This window comes from Narcine bancroftii, chromosome 11 (genome assembly GCF_036971445.1).
Source record: "Narcine bancroftii isolate sNarBan1 chromosome 11, sNarBan1.hap1, whole genome shotgun sequence".
NCBI lineage: Eukaryota > Metazoa > Chordata > Chondrichthyes > Torpediniformes > Narcinidae > Narcine > Narcine bancroftii.
The window spans coordinates 58,340,708-58,360,793 of NC_091479.1; the positions used below are offsets into that span (position 1 = coordinate 58,340,708).

At 45.7% G+C, this 20,086-nt stretch overlaps 1 long non-coding RNA gene across 3 annotated transcripts in view; it reads left to right on the forward strand.

The window, feature by feature from the left end:
* The window catches only part of LOC138745784 (uncharacterized), a 104,145-nt gene that overhangs the window by 76,026 nt on the left and 8,033 nt on the right, over positions 1-20,086 (forward strand). The window contains exon 1 of one of the 3 annotated variants that reach the window (XR_011346507.1): positions 18,435-18,564. The exons of 1 other annotated variant lie outside the window; for it this stretch is intronic. This is a non-coding gene — a long non-coding RNA (uncharacterized lncRNA). Of the gene's footprint in view, positions 1-18,434; positions 18,565-19,208; positions 19,418-20,086 lie in introns of those variants that run through there. One more of the 3 variants, XR_011346506.1, reaches the window with a different exon arrangement.

The following is a 20,086-nucleotide window of genomic DNA, read 5'->3' on the forward strand; positions in this document are numbered from 1 at the left end:
GAAATAGCAGAGGCTCTGACGGTAATTTTCCAAATGTCATTAGAGATGGGGATAGTGCCGGAGGATTGGCGTATTGCGCATGTGGTTCCGTTATTTAAAAAGGGTTCAAGGAGGAAGCCTGGCAATTATCGGCTTGTAAGTTTGACGTTTGTGGTAGGTAAATTAATGGAGAAAGTTCTTAGAGATAGTACTTATAAACATCTGGAAAGACAAGGTCTGATCAGGAGCACTCAACACGTATTTGTGGGCAGAAGGTCCTGCTTGACCAATCTGATTGAATTTTTTGAAGAGGTGACTAGGAATGTGGATGAGGGTAGCGCGGTGGATGTTGTCTATATGGACTTCAGTAAGGCCTTCGATAAGGTACCACATGGAAGGTTAGTTAGGAAGGTGCAGTCTTTAGGTATAAATTTTGAGATAGTCAAATGGATTGAACATTGGCTGAAAGGGAGAGGCCAGAGAGTGGTAGTGGAAAATTGTCTGTCAGGTTGGAGGCCAGTGACCAGTGGTGTGCCTCAGGGATCTGTATTGGGCCCATTGTTGTTCATTATATACATTAATGATCTAGATGATGGGGTGGTGAATTGGATTAGTAAACATGCAGGCGATACTAAGATAGGTGGAATAGTGGATAATGAAGAAGGTTTTCAAGGATTGCAGAGGGATTTGGGCTGCTTAGAAAAGTGGGCTGAAAAATGGCAGATGGAATTTAATGCTGATAAGTGTGAGGTGCTTCATTTTGGTAAGAAGAATCAGAATAGGACATATGTGGTAAATGGGAGAGCATTGATGAATACAGAAGAGCAGAAAGATTTAGGAGTAACGGTACATCGTTCCCTGAAGGTAGAAACTGATGTGAATAGGGTGGTGAAGAAGGCTTTTAGTATGCTGGCCTTTATCAATCATTGCATGGAATATAGGAGTTTGGAAGTGATGTTGAGATTGTATAAGGCGTTGGTGCAGCCTAATTTAGAGTTCTGTGTGCAGTTCTGGTCGCCTAATTATAGGAAGGATATAAACAGAGTGGAGAGAGTGCAGAGAAGATTTATCAGAATGTTACCTGGGTTTAAGCATCTAGAGTACAGGGAGAGATTGGGCAGATTAGGTCTTTATTCTTTGGAGTGTAGAAGGTTGAGAGGAGATTTGATAGAGGTATTTAAGATTATGAAATGGATAGACAGAGTGGATGTGGATAGACTATTTCCGTTAAGAGTAGGAGAGATTGAAACAAGAGGACATGAGTTAAGAGTTAAGGGGCAGAGGTTTAGAGGTAACATGAGGGGGAACTTCTTTACTCAGAGAGTGGTAGCGGTGTGGAATGAGCTTCCGGGAGAAATAGTGGCGGCAGAGTCAATTTTATTATTTAAGAAAAAGCTGAACAGGTATATGGATGAGAAGAAGGTGGAGGGTTATAGTCATTGTGCAGGTAGGTGGGACTAGAGAGGAGTGTTTGGTTCGGTGCGGAATAGAAGGGCCTAATGGCCTGTTTCCGTGCTGTAATTGTTGTTATGTTATTATCAGACTGAATCTAATCTAAAGAGAAATTAAATGATTTAGTCCTTGGATAGTACTAGCTTGGTCAGCCGTCTTGGTGGGAAAAGAAAAAACCAGGCCCGAAAAGGTGTCAGCCCTTACTAGGACGTAACGTTTACCCATACAGTCTAGCATGGGGCCTATGTAATCAATTTGCCAAACCGCAGCTGAGCGAGCACCCCGTTTTATTTGGCCATGCAGACCAGGAGGAACGGTGCGGGACTTCACAATCTGACATTCTGGCCATGTATGTACGACCATGCGGACATCATCCTGATGGACGGTTAAAGCATGTGTTCGGGCCCACATAGCTGATCCCTTCTCCTTCAAATGACCACTCTGTTCATGTGCCCATTGAGCCAGGGGGAAGGTATCAGCGCGGCTGATAGTGGCAAGCTGATCTGCTACTGCATTATGTTGTGCCATGTTAGTCGCCACATTGGTATGGGCATCAACGTGATACACAGTTATCTCACGGTGGTGGGAAGCATCCCACAACAGCTCCCACAACTGTTTGCTCCATACTGGGCGGTCATGTATCAGCCAGTCATTATTTTGCCAATCAGGCATCCGTACCACAAGTCCATTAGCCACAGCCCAGGAATCAATAAACAGGTGAAGAGGGTGATCATGGGGATCTAGTGGTAAAGTGACTGCCTTCAACTCAGCATACTGACTGGAGCCACCATCCCCCTCTTCTGATAAGTGAGTTCCTGACTTGGGATGGTAAGCCACTGCCTTCTACTTCTGCTTTCCTTGCACCCACCAGCTGCTACCATCAGTAAACCAGGCATCCCCTTGTTCTGCTGGAGTGAGCGAATCATATGGTTTACCCCACTGAACTGGTGAAGGGGGTAAAGGAGGGCGCAAGGCAGGTTCAACGTCCTCATGACGAGACGGAAGATCAGCCACCTGTTTGTGTATGCGGCCCACCCCTTCAGGTCCTCTGGTCGCATGACTCTGAATATACCACTTCCATTTAACAATAGAAGACTGCTAAGCCCGCCCGATCTTTAGATTAGCATCATTAGTCAGGACCCAATTCATTATTGGAAGTGCAGATCGCAATTGAACATCTGCATCGCCTGTCATTCTTTCAGTCTCCAGCAGGGCCCAGTAACAGGCTAGTAACTGTTGTTCAAAAGCAGAATAACGAGTGGCAGCCTCAGGCATGGTACGTGACCAGAATCCCAGTGGGACTCGGTGGCCCTCTTGTTTCTGCCAGAGGCTCCAGGAGGCCACATCATCAGTAACGGAGACCTGTAGTTCGTAGGATGTATCTGGGATGGGGGGAGAAATGGGCAGGGCCTGAAGAATAATAGCCTGCTTGGCAAACTGGAACACCCTTTCCTGATCGTCACCCCATACAACGTCTGTTTTCTTTCGGGTAACCTTATACAGAGGACGTAAAAGCAATGCCAAGTGTGGAATATGGCGTCGCCAGTATCCCAATAACCCCAGGAAACGCTGAGTCTCATTTTTGTTAGTAGGAGTGGCCAAGTGCGATTTTATTGCAAACTTTATCGGGAACCACTTGTTCTCCAGCATGCCACTGAATTCCAAGGAAAATAACCATCTGGGACGGGCCCTATACCTTGGAGGGGTTAATGGCCCACCCGCTTTGCATCAGGGTATCTTGGACACTCTCTAAACCTTCCTGTACCATCTCTTCTGTGGCCCCTTGGATCATCACATCATCAATGTAATGGTGAATTGAGAGGGAAGGCGATACTGGCACCGTCTCCAAATCACGGGCAATTAGGCTGTGGCAAATAGTGGGAGAGTGCATATAACCCTGAAGGAGGCAGGTGAAGGTATACTTGCGCCCCTTCCAGGTAAAGGCGAACTGATCCTGTGAGTCCTCAGCTATAAGAATACTGAAGAAGGTGTTAGCAAGATCAATGACAGCATACCATGTTCTTGAGTTCCCAGTAGCAATGTTTCAATAAGGGTAACAATGTCCGGAACTGCTGAAGCAAGTGGTGGGGCATGTTTGTTCAAAAAATGATAATCAACTGTCATTCTCCAGGAGCCGTCCGGCTTCTGGACTGGCCAAACAGGGGTATTAAAGGGCAACGTTGCGGGCCTTACTACCTGTTCTTCTTGCAAAGCATCAATGGTGGCACTAATTTCTTCTTGCCCTTCAGGGAGGCAATATTGTGGAATGCACACTCGTTTCATGGGGAGTGGCACCATCACATGATCCCACTTAGCCTGACCCACTACTAGTTTTTTTGTAATAGTCTGAATTCCAAATGCAAATCCCCTAAGGGCCGTACCGGCCAACATATTAATACCCAGGATATACTCGTCAGTAGCAGCCACCAGAGCATGTAACCAGACAGGGGAAGGGCTATCACCTACTGTGGAATGGACTTTTATTTCCTTTGCCAACCACTCTATTCGAAAGGTCGGTCCAGTCCAGAGGTCGGGGTTACCCGGAATCACCGAGTGCTCCGCCCCGTATCAACCAAGGCCAAATATTGGCAATCATTACCCCCACCCCAATGGATTGTTAACAGTATGTAGGGCCGTGGGTCCCTGTGTATCCGCCGTATCTCAATGGAGTAGACACGGGACCCCTGCCCACACCTTCATGCTTTAGTAGGGTTCGGGGGCTTCCAAGCCCACATGCCACTATTATCCATAAGAGCCTTGTTAACCATTTGATTTACCTCATCACGGGTAACTGGAGCAGGAAAAGCCGGCTCGATAGAAGCAGCAGTGGGAGCAGAAGGCACAGTTGGGCCAGGAAGACTCAACAGCTGGGGATGATGTTCCCCTGCCTTCCTCTTAAAAAGGGCATAAAGGACCGCGGTAGGTTTCCCATCAATATCACTTTTAGGTACGCCTAACTTTAACAAGGATAGAAAAAGGTCCTTTCTTGTCGGTCCGTTATTAGCAGCAGCCCCTCTCTTTTCATCCTGCTTGTCTGATTTAACCTGGGCTGTACGCGAGTGGATTTTACCTCTCAATTCTAATTCTTGAAGCCCAGATAAGGCGTGCACCACCTCAGACACAGGGTGCCCAATTAGCGGGCTAGTTACGGACAGAACTAGTCCCCGTGTAGTGGGCTGGGCGGAACGAACTAATCTGGTATGCATTCCGGCTGTGAATATCTCTTCATCAGGGCTCCCCCAATGTACCCACAGCCTCAAACGCCCCGCATACAAGGCAGAAGCCAGGGCCTGTTGACGAATTATTGCTATACAATCCTCTGGGGTTCTCCAATTGTTCTGCAAATGTAAATCCCAATCTACTGGTGATGGGTATACTCGTAGCAGGGCATCCCCTAGAGTAGTAAGTAAGTAATGCACCTCTCTCCCTCTACCCTGCAGCTCAGCAGTGACCCCGATATCAGTAGACAATGTTCCTAATCCTAACAATTCTTCAGGGGTTAAAAATACATTACCCCCCACCCCCTTGTTCCCAGACACACAGGAGCCAGGCTGCCAGAGTTTCTCCTGCCTTTTGCCTAAATCGATCTCGAATGGCAGCCAGCTCTTTTACAGAGAAATCACAGATCATTGACGGCTTCCGACCCCTGTTCCCACTTTGGCCCTCAGGGCCCTCCACCCAGTCTAGGGGAGGATTCCGAGGCCATCCCATAGAGTGAGTAGGCCATAGAGCATAAGCAGGGGTTTGGGTATTTTCCCCTGGGTCCAGGTGGGAGACCGGGGTATCCATCCCTTCAATCTCTACCCTTACATCATTCCCCCTTCCTTCTGTTTGGGAAATTTGCTGCCTTATAGGGCGGACGTGAACAGCAGGTGGAGAGGGTAGTATGTTAGACACATGCTGAGGAGTATCTGCATCATTACCATTGTCATCATTCCAGATATTCCCGTCCCAATCCTCAATTACATCAGGATCGTCGCCATTCCTTATCATGGCACGAATACGATATGGATCGGGTTCTACTCCATGCCTTTCCTTATCTGCATAGAGCTGCTGCCGGAGTTTAATATTTCGGCAGATCATTTGGACATGCTTATCTTCCCATTCTTTGGCTCTGTCCTGACTGGTGCGAACAATCTCACTCATTATGGAACAGCGTTGTCGATGGCTTCTAGCTCCTCCTCTAGTTGCTCTCTCTCTTGCGCTGACATTCTACTTCTCTTTGAACTGATTCTGCTTCACGCTGAACGGAGTGGCGTAAGGCTGTGGCCAGCAGCCAAAAACCGTCCGACAGCGTCCCCTTTTTACAAGGAAATTTACTTTCTTGAAGGAGAGTGGCAACCCGCTCTCCCAGAGGTGCACTTGATGCGTCTAAATTCTCATCCCAATTAATGGGTGGTCCCAACAAAGACAGGGTATTGGCCAACATGCCAAACCCATCGTCTTTAGATGGCCATCCAGGAATCAAGAACTGCTCAGGGCTCACCTCTTTCTTTCGGCGAAACATCTTGAGACCAACCCTGCTCGCAGCGCCAATTGTCTTGAGTAAATTTATACCTCTCATTTTGTTCGTTTGAGATTGGTCAGTGTTTGAGCTACCGAAAGAAAATAAACACACACACTGAGTTCAGTTTATACAAGTCTTTATTACTAAATCTAAAGCTGAATTCACACTACAATATGCAAGCCCTTCCCAACTATACTTATCAACGCCTGGACTGGTCCCAACTGCTGAAGCGAGGCAATGACTGCACACTTGTATTAGGTTGTCAGGGCGCCGGTAGCAGCTTCTCCACCTCCCCGACCAGTGGCAAAGGACGGCTTCTTCCCCACAGCCATCAGATTCCTGAATAATCAATGAACCACAGACACGGCCTCACTTTTCATGCACTGTAATTGTTATTATTATTTTATTTTTTATTGTAATGTGGTAAGACGGTTATAATACGAACATTTTCACTGTGACGCTGCTGTAAAACACTGAATTGTGAATTGTTCATGACAATAAACCCTGATTCTGATTCTGCTGAAGGTATTCTATAAATTTCTTTTTGGAATCCAGGATCAACCTGTCTTTCCTAATCATCCTACATATCAGGGTTGGCACCACAACGAATGTTAGAGGGGGCATTAACATACTAGAGGGAGACAGGGTCACGCTTGTAAACTCACTCAGTGGCGGGGGGGGGGGGTGGATGCTGGTCCTACCTGCCAATGAATATTAACATCCTCCATCCCTTCAATGTAGCAGACAAAAGCGCTGCTTTTATTGCATCAAGTTTTCCATGCTAGACACTAGTGACGCTTGCCGCGTGGCTGGGGGCGGGAACGGGTCTGACAGTAAGTGACAGTCAAGACCGTTTGGGGGGAACAGCACCTCATTTGTGGGGGGGGGACAATGCCTCCTCCCTTGGTGCCGACCCTGCTCCATACTGAAATCTTCCATAACTATTATAACATTGTCCTTTCTGTAGTTTGCATGCCACATTCTGGTCGTTTGGAGGCCTGTATAAAACACCCACCAGAGTATTTTCACCCTTACAGATTCTTAAATCTACTCACAGTGATTCTTTCTCTTCTGTTTCAATGTATCATCTCACCAATGATTTAATTCCATTTTAAAAAATATTTTATTTTAGTTTTCACAGACTTCAAAATCCAATCAGCAAAGCCATTCATGTACATATACATACCCAAAGGGTATATTTGTCCCAACCCGCCCCAGCGAATACATTCTAAAAACATCTCCATCCCACTCGTCATGATGCAGCCAATCCCTGTCAAGACCCTCCACTTGCAGCCAACCTTCAAATGCCGTTTAATTTCATTTTGAACTAGCATAATCACCTCCTCCCCCTCTACTTACCTCCCTGTCCTTTGAGACACAGTGTATCCACGGAAATTTAGTTCCAAGTTGTTATCTTCTTTCATTCACAACTCGGTGATGGCCACAATGTCACATCTGCCAACCGCCAGCTGCAAGTCAGCACTGTTTTATATATCTGTAGTCACCTGTAGTCATTTAAATACAAAAGCTTCAGTGCCACATTTATAACCCATCTCCATTTTGGATCAACGGCTTGTTGATCCAAACCAAGGCTTTTATTAACTAGAAGACTGGAGCATATCACCTGTAGGTTGGCCAGTCCAGAATGACCTGGTCTGGTGAGGAGCAACCCTTTAAGACCTGCCAGTAGGCGTGGCTACGCTCTTAGCCAATCACAGTCATCCTACACTACAATCTGTACATATACATATTGGTGATAGAATCTGTACTATCACACTCCCATACTGTAAAAGGACTAGATGGCTTGGAGTTTGTCTAATATGTTCAGAAAAGTTTTCCATATCAATATATAGAGGTATCAACTAGAGAGAGTGAAATATTGGATCTACTATTATGGAATGAGACAGGACAGGTGATGGAATGTGTCGGGGAACATTTTGGATCCATTGATCATAATGCCATTAGTTTCAAGTTAATTATGGAAAAGGATAAGTCTAAGCCTTGGGTTGAAAATCTAAATTAGAGAAAATCCAATTTTGAGGAAATGAGAAAGGATCTCGAAATGCACAGATTAGGATGTTGTTTTCAGGCAAGGATTTGCCAGGTAAATGGAAAACCATCAAAGTTGAAATTTTGAGACTACAGAGTTTGTATGTTCTGGTCAGGATAAAAGAAGTGAATAGGCATAGGGAACCTTGCTCTTCGATGGGATCTGGTTCGGAAGAAGAGAGAGGTTTATAACAGATAAAGGCAACACAGAGAAAATGAAGTATTTAGGAATATATAAAAAAAACAAGAAAAAATCAAGAAAGAAATCAGCAAGGCTAAAAGAAGAAATTCAAGATTCAATATTCAAGACCTGCAACAAAGACAGTGCAATATTACATGCAATTTGCTTTTGTCGGTGCTGCTGCAGGTATCCACGGACATACAGAGTCCAGTTCAAACAATCAGTAGCACAACACTCCAGACCTGAACCTCCGATGTGATCAGAAAATCCTCAGTGAAGGTGTGGGAACAGAAAGGAATTAAACTGGTAGAAGATTATTACGAAATGGGATATTTTAGTTCCTTTCAAAGAATGAAAGAGAAATATGAAATACCTTCAAACACTCTTCTTATTATCAAGTTAAAGCATTATTATTGGACAATTTTAGGCGCACCTTAAAGCTACCTAGATGGTGTAAATTTGAAATTTTGCTTACTGATGGTGGCAAGAAAGGATTTACATCTGAGATGTATGCTTTATTACAGAATAAAATGCTTAAGATGGACATTCATAAATCTAGTTTAAAGTGGGAAAAATATTTGTATCTATTTCTCAGGATGATTGGAGGAATTTTTGTGAGGATAGTATGACTAAAATTTTTAATGTAAGTTATCGATTGGTTCATTATAATTTTCTTCACCAATTATATTTAACTCTGGAGAAGTTAAGGAAATATAAATGTATTTCTTCCGATTTATGTTTTAGGTGTTATAAGGAAGTGGGTTCTTTTTTACATTCTGTTTGGTTATGTGAGACAGTGAAACATTTTTGGAATAAAATAAGGGAATTTTTAGAAGTTATTTTTAAACTTAAAATTTCACTTGATCTTATGGTATTTTTATTGGTTTATATTAAGAAATGGAGGTTCGAGCTAAAATTAGATAAATTTCAAATTGCTTTTCCGAGACTGGCCTTAGCTGTGGCTAGAAAATGATTGGCAATTACTTGGAAAAATGAGACTAGCTTGAGTATTCAATGATTGCATTTGGAAATTAGACTTTGTATTCCATTGGAAAAGATAACATATAATTTACATAATAATTATTCCTTTTTTGTTAAAATGGAGCCCATATATGGAATATATGTGGTTTAATCATTAATATTTTTCTCCCATACATTGATGGTGTTCCAAACCATGGCAAATAATTGAAGGTTGTTATATTATTTGATCTCCTCTTCTTTTCCCTTCTTTCTTTTGGGGTAGTTTAGAGGGGGGTTGGGAGGGGTGGTTGGGTTAGGGTTGAGGGTTGGGGGTCACATGGGGTAAAATATCATGTATTTGTTTGTACTTTAATTGCATGATTTATTATGATCAATAAATACATTTTTCAAAAAACCTCCTCAGTGCCCTCAGCACCCATTCACATCACAGTTCCAATACCTGGTATGCTTTTACCCATTCTCCAGCTGTCCACCTCCTGGTATGAATTTCACCATCGTAGTTATCAGCAGGCCCACAGATGACACTGGTTCCTCATCTCAGGTCACCATCAGCCAACTGCCTGTGTGCTCGTCAGCTGTAGAACCCCTAACTGGTCTTCCGCCTCTGATTCTCCTTCTCCACCTCATGGAGGTCTTCTCTCCATTTTCTGGTGCCAGATGGCAGTCCTCTGCTTCTCCGGAGTCTGCAAACCTTCAAAGCTGCTGTCAATCATAGGTGCTGCCATTTTGGGTGCAGACCCCATGGTCTCAGAAAGTGACGTGAGGTTGCTTTGGCAGACAATATAAAGGAGAAAACTAATGGTCTCTACATATACATTAAAAGGAAAAATAAAGTAAGGGATAAAATGTGCTCTCTTGATGATCAGAGTGATCAGCTGTATATGGAGCCAGAAGAGATGGGAGAGATCATAAGTGGCCTTGTAATGTCTGAGAAAAAAATGCAACCGGTCTGCCCGCCTGGTTGAGGGTAGAGGCCAGGGCTATATCCGAAGCATCGCTTTCCACTTGGAAAGGTACATTCTCATCCACCGCGTGCATGGGGGCTTTTGCAATGTGATTCTAGACATAGTTAAAAGGTGTTTGGGCTTCAGCCAACAGGGGGAAAGTAGTGGCATAATACCTTATCAGTGTATTGAGGGATCCACTGGGCATAATAGGAGGAAAAACCCCAGACATCTCCTCAAAGCCTTCATGGTGCTGGGAATGGGGAGCTCTAACAGGGGTGCATCCTATCAGGATCAGGGCTGATGATGCCATTCTCCACCACATAGCCAAGGATAGCCAACCATTTAATCCTAAACACACACATTTGTCAGAGTTATAAGTGAGGTTCAGGACTTTCGCTGCATGAAGAAAACTCTGGAGATTGGCATCAAGGTCTTCCAAAGTGTGGCCACAGATTGTGACATTTTCGAGGTAAGGGAAGGTAGTCTTCAACACATACTCATCCACCATTCCATCCACCTGCCTCTGGAAGATAGAAACATTGTTAGTATTACTGAAAGGGACCCTCCGGAATTGACAGAGATGACCATTAGCCTCAAATGCCATATATGGATGGTCCTCAGAATGGATTGGCAGCTTTCAGGTTGATGGTCAAATAGACCCGATACTGCACAATATCATTCACCATATCTGGAATTTGAGGAAGGGTTATGCGTCCAGGAGTGTGTACCGATTAATAGTTTGGCTACAGTCAATTACTTGCCTGGACTTGTTTTCCCCTTTTACCACTACCTCTCCATGAGCACCAGCTCTCCACGAGCTGGTGCTAGATTTGATGATACCGTCATCGAGCAGACGTTGTGTCTCAGACTTTATGAAATCAGTCTGCTGTGTTGTACCTCCTGCCCAACAGCATTGGAGCACACAATTCATCAAATACATATAGGCATTTACAATGCATTATAACATAATTTCAACTTAGTTAATGCTGCCTTCTTATTTTCAGTACAATTTTTCTGAAACTCTATTTCTAACTCAGTTATCTGTTTCTCCAATATCAAACTTTCTGCTAAATATTTCTTTTTTTTCTTTTGCTGAATAACTAATAATTTAACCCCATAAATATGCTTTCAAAGTGTTCCATTACTCTGTACTAAATTTGTATTTATACTAAAAAAAAGCTATTTGCTCCTTAACAAAACTAACAAATTCAGATTTCTTCAATAGCATTGCATTAAATCTCCAATGATAAGTTGATTGCATAACTTCAGATCCAGCACAAGATATAAATAACATAGAATCATGGACACAATCCTGCTCTTATATTCAGCCTGAACAATTCGAGCTTGAAGATGAGCCGATATGAAAAACAAATCTATTCTGGAAAATTAATCATATCTCGATGAATAAAACAAAAAATCTTTCTCTGTTGAATTTAATCTTCTCCAAATCTCAACTAAATTCAGATCTTTCATCAAAGACACCATTTGCACAGCAGTCTTCGATTTTTTTATACTTTTCGGAATGGATGTAAAATGCAATTAAAATCCCTTCCAATTAAAATGTTCTCTTTTGCCTGGTTTAATGTCAAAAAAGCCTCAGATATTAATCATTCGTCATCTACATTAGGTGCATAAATATTCAGCAATGTCCATGATTCTGCAAAAATCTTACAATTCACCATTAAAACTTGACTAGCTGTTTCAGAAAATGATTTCAATTCAAACGGTATTTTCTTATGAACCAAAATTGCTACTACTCGCACCTTAGAATTAAAAGAAGAAGCAATTACATGTTGTACCCAATCTCTCTCTTCAATTTTAAATGTTCTTTTTTAGTTAAATGTGTTTCTTGCAAAAAAGCAATATCAAGCAATATCAACCTTCATCTTTAGGCTTCATCGGATTATTCAATCCCTGTACATTAAAAGTCGCAAAATTTAAATTAGACATTTTATATTAAAAAAACCTTCCATTATTTTCACATTTCACACGTCTATAGCAAAAAAAGAGCTCCCCTTGCTCAAATAAAAAGAAAGACCTCTAAAATAAAATGCAAAAAACCCTTACTGTTAAAAAGACACAAAAAAACTCCCCCAAACCTACACCAATGTAGTAACTCCCAAATTAACTGGGTGTGGAAAAAAATCCACTCGTGGCAGATGACTTTCGAAAGTTTCAGAGTTTCGAACTTCTCAACAATTATCCGTCTCAATCATATTCCCAATGATTCCAGTCCCAAAGATTGTTCTGGATCTTCAATATTAATCAGATTCCTTGACAGTTCTCCTTTCTTTCCCATTCCCATTCCTCTTTTCAGACGTCTTCCTCTTAGGTGACTATGATCAGCCAGCTCCTCAGACGTCTGGTAAAGAATTAGCAAAAATTAATGCATCATAATCACTCTCAAAAAACTGAGATTGAAAGTTCCCCTTTCCTTGTGCCTCTTAATATTCTCCTGACTCAGGTCAGGTCAGTTTGATTTTGTCGAGCTTTCTGGACAGCAACCTGTAGAATCATCTCTCTATCCTGATATCTCAAACATCGAAGTAAAACTGCTTGAGGTGGCTAACCCGGATAAGGTTTCTTCCTCAACGCTCTATGTGCTCTGTCCAATTCCAAACCATTCAGGAAAAATTCAACACCTAATAAATCCAGAATCCCCTTTTTTAAAAATTTCACTGGATCTGAACCCTCAATATCTTCCAGAAGTCCTACTATTTTCACATTATTCCACTGGCCTTGATTTTCCAAAGAATCAATCTTCTTCAACAATTCTCTCTTCTGAATCTCCCATCCGACAAAAGAATCTTCTATGGCAGCATACCACTAGGCAGGTGAACCGGCCCCACTTGTAATCCATGTGGTGGGGCAGCAGGCCAAAATGGCACCTTTGGAGGTTTCCCCTTCTTCTCAGCACCAAGCTCAGAAGCCCGTGCTGGGGGACCACATGATGCCCGGGTAACATCAGCACCCCCCAGCGCAGTTCTCAGCCAGGTCCAGGCTGGGAGTATAAGTCCAGCCCAGCAACCTGCAATAAATCAGTTCTGCTCACTGAGCTCAACCTGTCTGGTTGTGTGTTCTTTCAGTAGCAGTGTAGGTGCCGCTACAATTGGTGACCCCGACTAGTTCAAACGTCTTTGAACCCAACATGAGCGAACCTGGGATCAGTGCTATAGCTGTCAAGCTGCCTGACTTCTGGGTTCAGGAGCCGGAGACCTGGTTCAGCCACATGGAGGCTCAGCTTCACCTCCGCCAGATTTCATCCAACACGACCAAATTCTACCATGTGGTCGCTGCCCTGGACCAGGCTATTGGCAAACGGGTGCTGCACCTCATTCAGCACCCACCCGCCAAAGACAAATATGGAACCATCAAGTGAGTGCTCACCGGATCCCTTGGACTATCCAGGCGCCAGCGCTCTGCTCGGATGCTGCACATCAACACCTTGGGGGACAGGTCTCTGATAGAGCTGATGGACGAGATGTTCACGCTCATGGGTGATCACACCAACTGCCAATTCTTCGAGCGCATTTTCCTCGACCATCTGCCCGAGGACATCCAGCCTTTACTGGCCCAAGAGAGCTTTACCGATCCGAGGAAGGTTGGCTCGAGTGATTCCCGGAGGGCTCGGCGGTCCAGTAGGTCACAAGGCATGGGCATGACCACACCAAGCCCACCCCTAGCGCTGCAGTAGAGCACCCAGCCCCTGCGGGGGTCATTAAGAGTATAGCCAGGGTCGCGGCATCAACTCCAGGCCTCTGCTTCTACCACCAGCGCTAGGGAGCCAAGGCTTGGAAGTGTTGTCATCCCTGCTCATTCCAGGGAAACGAGCAGGCTGGCCACTGTTAATGGGTGTGGCGGCTGGCCAAGGACACAGCCTCCTCTACCTGCGGGACTCAGTCAGCAGCCAGCGTTTCCTCGTTGACACTGGGGCCCAGATCAGCATCATCCTGACCATGGTCATCGAGTCCAGGAACCGACCTCAAGGACCTCCCCTCCATGCGGCCAATGCAACAAGGATCCGGAGGTATGAGACAAAACAGTTCATTTCCAGATCGGCTGGTGAAAGTTCTCATGGAGGTTCACTGTCTTGTCCCTTCCGACTGCCATCCTGGGTGCCGACTTCCTCCTCATCCACGGGCTCCTGGTGTTCATTCGAGGTAGGCCCTTGGTAGATGCCTGTACTTTCCAGGCCGTTCGACTCGACACCTCCTGCTCAGAGCAGCCGCAGATGGCCACGATCAGCACACCCAGAGACGAGTTCCAGCAACTCCTGGATGAGTTCCCAGCCCTCCTCAAGCCACAGTTCTCCACTGCCCCACTGCACCATGGAATGTTCCACCACATCCCCACCCAGTGTCCACCAGTTCATGTCAAGGCATGCCGGCTCCCGCCTGACAAGCTCCAGGTGGCAAAGGAAGAGTTTTTCCACCTACTGGAGTTGGGGATCATTCGGTGCTCCAACAGCCCATGGATCTCACCACTCCACCTGGTCCTAAAAGCCTCCGGCAGCTGGCGCCCCTGTGGAGACTATCGACGACTCAACAAGGCGACAGTTCCTGACTGTTAGTCCATCCCTCACATCCAGGACTTTACCTGCATGGTGCGGGGGTTTTCTCCAAGGTTGACCTGGTGCGTGGGTATCACCAAATCCCAGTGCACCATGAGGACATACCATCATCACCCTCTTCGGCTTGTTCAAATTGCTTCACATGCTGTCGGGCTCAAGAACACCACTCAGACCTTCCAAGACCTCATGGACTCAGTTTGCAGGGACCTGGATTTCATCTTCATTCACTTGTACAACATTCTCATTTCCAGCAGGAATCGGGCGCAACACAAGGCCCACCTGCACACGCTCTTCTCCCGAATGGCCGACTTTGGCCTCACCATCAACCCAGCCAAGTGCCAGTTTGGGAAAGAGTCCATGCAGTTCTGGTCATACCATCATGGCCGAAGGAGCAACACCCGCCACTACAAAGGTCACCGCTATCAAGGATTTCCCACGCCCGGACAACCTCAAGGGGCTGCAGGAGTTCAGGAGTTCGCAGGTATGGTCAACTTCTATAACTGATTCATCCCAGGAGCTGCACGCATCATGCAGCTGTTATTCACCTTTATCGCAGCCAAGCACAAAACGCTCACCTGGACCTTAGAGGCCTGCATTGCATTTGAGGTCACCAAGGACACCCTCACAAAGGCTACTATGCTCGCCCACACGCACACTGGCCTGCATATGGCTCTCTCCGTCGATGCCTCTGCCACAGCTGTCGGTCCCATCCTGGAGCAGCAGGTGAATGGACATTGGAAGCCGCTGGCATTTTTCAGCCGCCTTCTCCACCCACCAGAGCGCAAGTATAGCACTTTCGACCGTGAGTTACTGGGCATGTACCTGGTGGTGCAGCATTTCCGCTATTTCTTGGAGGGGAGGACTTTTACCATTTTCACTGACCACAAATCCCTCACTCAGGCGCTCACAATGGCAAAAAATTCCTGGTCGGCCCGCCAGCAGCGTCACTTCTCCTTTGTGTCAGAGTTTACCACTGACATTTGGCACAAGGCGGGGAAGGACAACATGGTTACCAATGCACTCTCACGACCGGCCATCTGCACGCTGACACGTGGCTTCAACTTCAACTGCAGTGCCTGTAACAAGTTCTTCTTGTCTCCATTCTGACAAGGCAGGACTTCCTTCCTCCTCTTCACCTGCGCTTGTCGACAGCGGGTCTGGACCCCCACCACAGCCTTCTGCAACAACTTATGAACACGCAATGCACGGAATGGCAGTAACCCCCGCGAATCACGCCACTGACCGAATGATGCTGCTGAGTGGAGCCGGCGATGAAGCCCGGCAGTAGGTCCCTCCTCCTCCTCACATCGGCAACAAATCCCGGCGCCGGCCTCGGGTGAGTGTGTGTGGGGGGTAGTCGGCGGGTGGGGGGTGAGCCTGCTCAGTGCCAGTACTGGTTGGAAGGTGGGCGTCGGAGAAGGCGATTTAAAGGGGCAGGGCGCGGGGCCTTGTATGACGGAGGGACGCCCTGGGCAGCAGGTATGACCCAGAAGATTGTAATGATCCACAGAGAATGTCATGCCCTTCATTCAAGACTTGTCAGGCTACACCCGCAGGGCCGGAGGGCAGCAGCTTCCTGGTTGTGAGTCCCTTCATTTCCCCGTGGGGTTCTCCACCGGGGCTTGTCACCACCCCCCCCCCCCCCACCCAACCTTCCCACCCAGACTGGTCGATGGGTCTGCCAAGTTTCCAGACGAAGAGGGTCATTTGCAGGAAGCAAGTTGAAGGGGAAATAAGGGGTAACCACGTGTTGCCCAGTGTCGTGGATTATCAACGCATTGTCGGCTACTGGCCCAGCATGGGTATTATGGCTGCACCTCAGTCGTGGTGGGTGGCCATGTCCAATAGGAGGACTTGGTCAGAGGTTTTACACACACACACACACACACGCACACACACGCACACACACACAGACACACGCAGACACACACACACACACACCCACACACACACACACACACACACACACACACAGACAGGGTGGGGTGGCATGGTTTGCTTAGCATTTGCATTTGTTGTTTTTGCAATACCGTTTAAAAAAAGAAAATAAAAACACGCAATGCACCACACATGCCCAGCAGCACCACCGACCGCACAGGCGCACCTTCTAACGGGCCTCCATGCGTCTCAGGGCCACAGGGCACAGTTGCAGGATCACGCAGCATTGTTGGGAGATCCGCTCAGCCACCTCACCTGAGCGTCCGGTGTCACGGGCACCCGTATTAGAGTCGGGTGGATGGAAAGCGCTGCCAGCGCCATCTTGAGTCCGCAAGACAGGCGTGTCATACTTAGCTGGCCAGGAGTTCATTGTGTCTTGGGAGCAGGACCTGTTGACTCTGTGGCTTCAGTTTGGTGAGTAGGCCTCAATTCTTCAGCACACTTTTAAGGTAGTTTCTTTTGTAACTGAGTTTTTGATTTCTTTATATTGGTAGTCATTTTCTTCCTTTTGACTTCAGACACCTTTAAAAACTTTTTTTAAAACTTTCCAAATTTTTAAATTCAGGCATGAATTATTTCAACTTGGGAAAGGTGCAATTACACGTCTTCTTCCTACGCCATCACGCCATGCCCTTGCGTGCTGAGGGTGGGAGGGAGAGGTGGGTTTGTATTGTTTTGGTTTTTTTTTGTTATTATTTTTATATATTGTTTCTATGTAATTTGAAAATCTTAAATAAAGTTTTTTTTAAAAAGTACATACAGGCGTATCTTACAGAAATCCCCCCCCCCCCCCCAAAACGACAAGTGCATTATACAATGTTGTTGAACACACGTAGAATGCGAATGAGATGAAAGGAATATGCGATAATCGGAAGGATACATCTTTAGGTTGTTTTCCTGCAGAGTCCGTGGTCTATGAAGCTTTCAGCAGGACCTGTGATGATTAGGTATTTAGTGGAGTGTCCGTTTATCTTCACGGTCACTATGGAGTTGCTGAGCTGGTGAGGTCTATCCTGATCTAAGACCATCGAGGCTAGGACCCTGGAGACTCCATACTCCTCACTCAAGTGGCCCCCACCATCCTAGGTTGCCCCGTGTGGGTAAGATGATGTCAACCTCGTGGCATGACAAGATGGCCATTCTCCTTCCTCCTCTGACAATGATGAATTTGGGTTGCGGCAAGATAGCCGCCAAGCCTTTTTTGTGCCGTTTCCTCACTGCCACCATTTGTCAGCATGTAGCGCACCAAGTGGGTTCAGGAGAATTTGGAGCAGACGCATTGGGGCTGGAATAGGATCTGGGAGTGGTGCAGGCCGTGGACTTCCCCAGGCTTCCCCTCACACTGCAAACCTCATCCAATGCCCTTGCCATAGTTGTAAGACACTGAGTCTTTAGCTGGGCAACAAGATCAGGGATGCTGGCTCTTTCTGCAGATAAAGCTCTCCCTAGCACAGAAAGCATCAGCTGTTAGGGTTGGGGTAGCGGGTGCAACTGGTCCTTGGAAGGGGTCATCTGGGTGAGTGAGCTCGCTGGCTGTTCTTGAGCTTGACCTGTTCCAATGATTTGGCCAGTTCGATGTGACTAGCCAGGTCATTATTACCCGACTCGAGCAGTTGCTGCCTCATGTACCTCGAATGGAACCCTATGACTAGAGTGTCTTGGATCTGTTCTTCCTCACGAATGCAGCCCATAGCTGTTTCATACCTACACTTCTTGGCAATCATCCACAGATCCAGCAGGTAGTCATTGATGGTCTCTCCTGGCCATTGGCAATGTAGAGTAAGTTGGTACCTCACTAGGGCCTCATTTTGCGACTTCAGGTACTGAGCCTTCAATACCTCGATGGCAGCATCATATGTAGTGCAGTCCAGATGACGGCATACTGTTTCGATCCTACCCTCGAAATGAGTGCGGACCTCCTGAGTTCATCGGTGTAGAAGACGTCTCTGGTCACGTTCAGGTAGGCCTGGAAGCAGTCTAACCAGTACATGAATTCCTCAGCCACGTCGGGGGACAAGAGGGTCTATCAGCATCATACCAGGCTTTCATCATGTAGGGAATAAGCGAATAAAATTGTAGCACGAATAAAAGCTCTCACGACTGGAGGGAGAACAAATGCTGTTATTAGTTTATAGCTATGGGTAAGGTCTCACAATTGTCTTCAGAAAGGTTCTGGGTTTAGGTGGGAACACAGGGGCAAATGGAGGAAGAGCTGGTAGGCAGGGCCAGCCATCAGCACAGCACCCTACCAGTGAATCCCAATTCATCATGTTGGTTCTAACTTAATTCGTCCTTCCAAAATGCAACACCTCATACTTTTCTGCATTAAATTCTATTTGCCACTTTCCGGCCGATTTTTCCATTGGTCCAAATCCCTCTGCAAGCTTTGAAAACCTCCTTTGCTGTGCACAACACCTCCAAATTTAGTGTCATCAGTGAATTTGCTGATCCAATTTACCACATTGTCAGCCAGATCATTGATATAGATGACAAACAACAATGATCCCAGCACCCATCCCTGAGGCACGCCACCAGTCACAGGCCTCCAGTCAGAGAGGCAATAATTAATCACCACTCTCTGTCTTCTCCCATAGACTCTGGTAAATTTCAACAGGTAAAACATGGAGAGTATTCTGACTGGTTGCCAATGCACAGGATTGTGAAAAGATCACAGAGAGTTGTGAACTCAGTCAGCACTATCACGGGCACCAGGCAGCACTCCATTGAGAACATCTACAAGAGATGGAGACTCAAGAAAGCAGCCTCTACCACCAAGATCTTGCCCACTTCACACAACTGCCATCAGCAAGGAGGTATAGGAGCCTGATGGGGAACAATAAAAGGTCACATACACCACAGTCACGTCCACACTTTTCTATTCTTTTGCACTAATTTATTACTTTTCAAAAATGTACTTCAGAAAATTTTGCAACTTAATTCTACCACAAACAAGACATTTCATGACATGTGTTCATGGCAATAAATTCTAACCTGTGGTTGAAGAAGTGCCTTCTGCTCTAATAAATTTCCTCTCACAGGTTCTCAACGCCATTCATCAGCAGTAATCAGCCCAGTATTAATTTTGCAAATTTGAAATATGACAACTATAAAAGTCACATATTCATTTTGGTATTTTCCTGAATTAGAATAAAGGAAACACAAGTCACTTTAAATTTCAAAAAACTCTAAAATTTCAAAAAGACAAAGCTCAAAACATTGACAGTTCATTTCATTCTGTAATGTGGATTGGCTGGGCGAGTTCTGCGGATACGTGACTCGCTTCTGACACCAACAAGTTGAAACTGTTTCCTGGACTCGTGGTCAGGTTTACAGAGAAACAAGTTGAAATATTTGGTGAGATCAGTCATTTTGCAGGGAGTTGGATATTGGAAACAACATGATTAACTGTATAATCTTCGAATGTCATCAAAGATCCCAGGATAGATGTTAAATGGAATAAAGTCCAATTTTTATGGGATCAT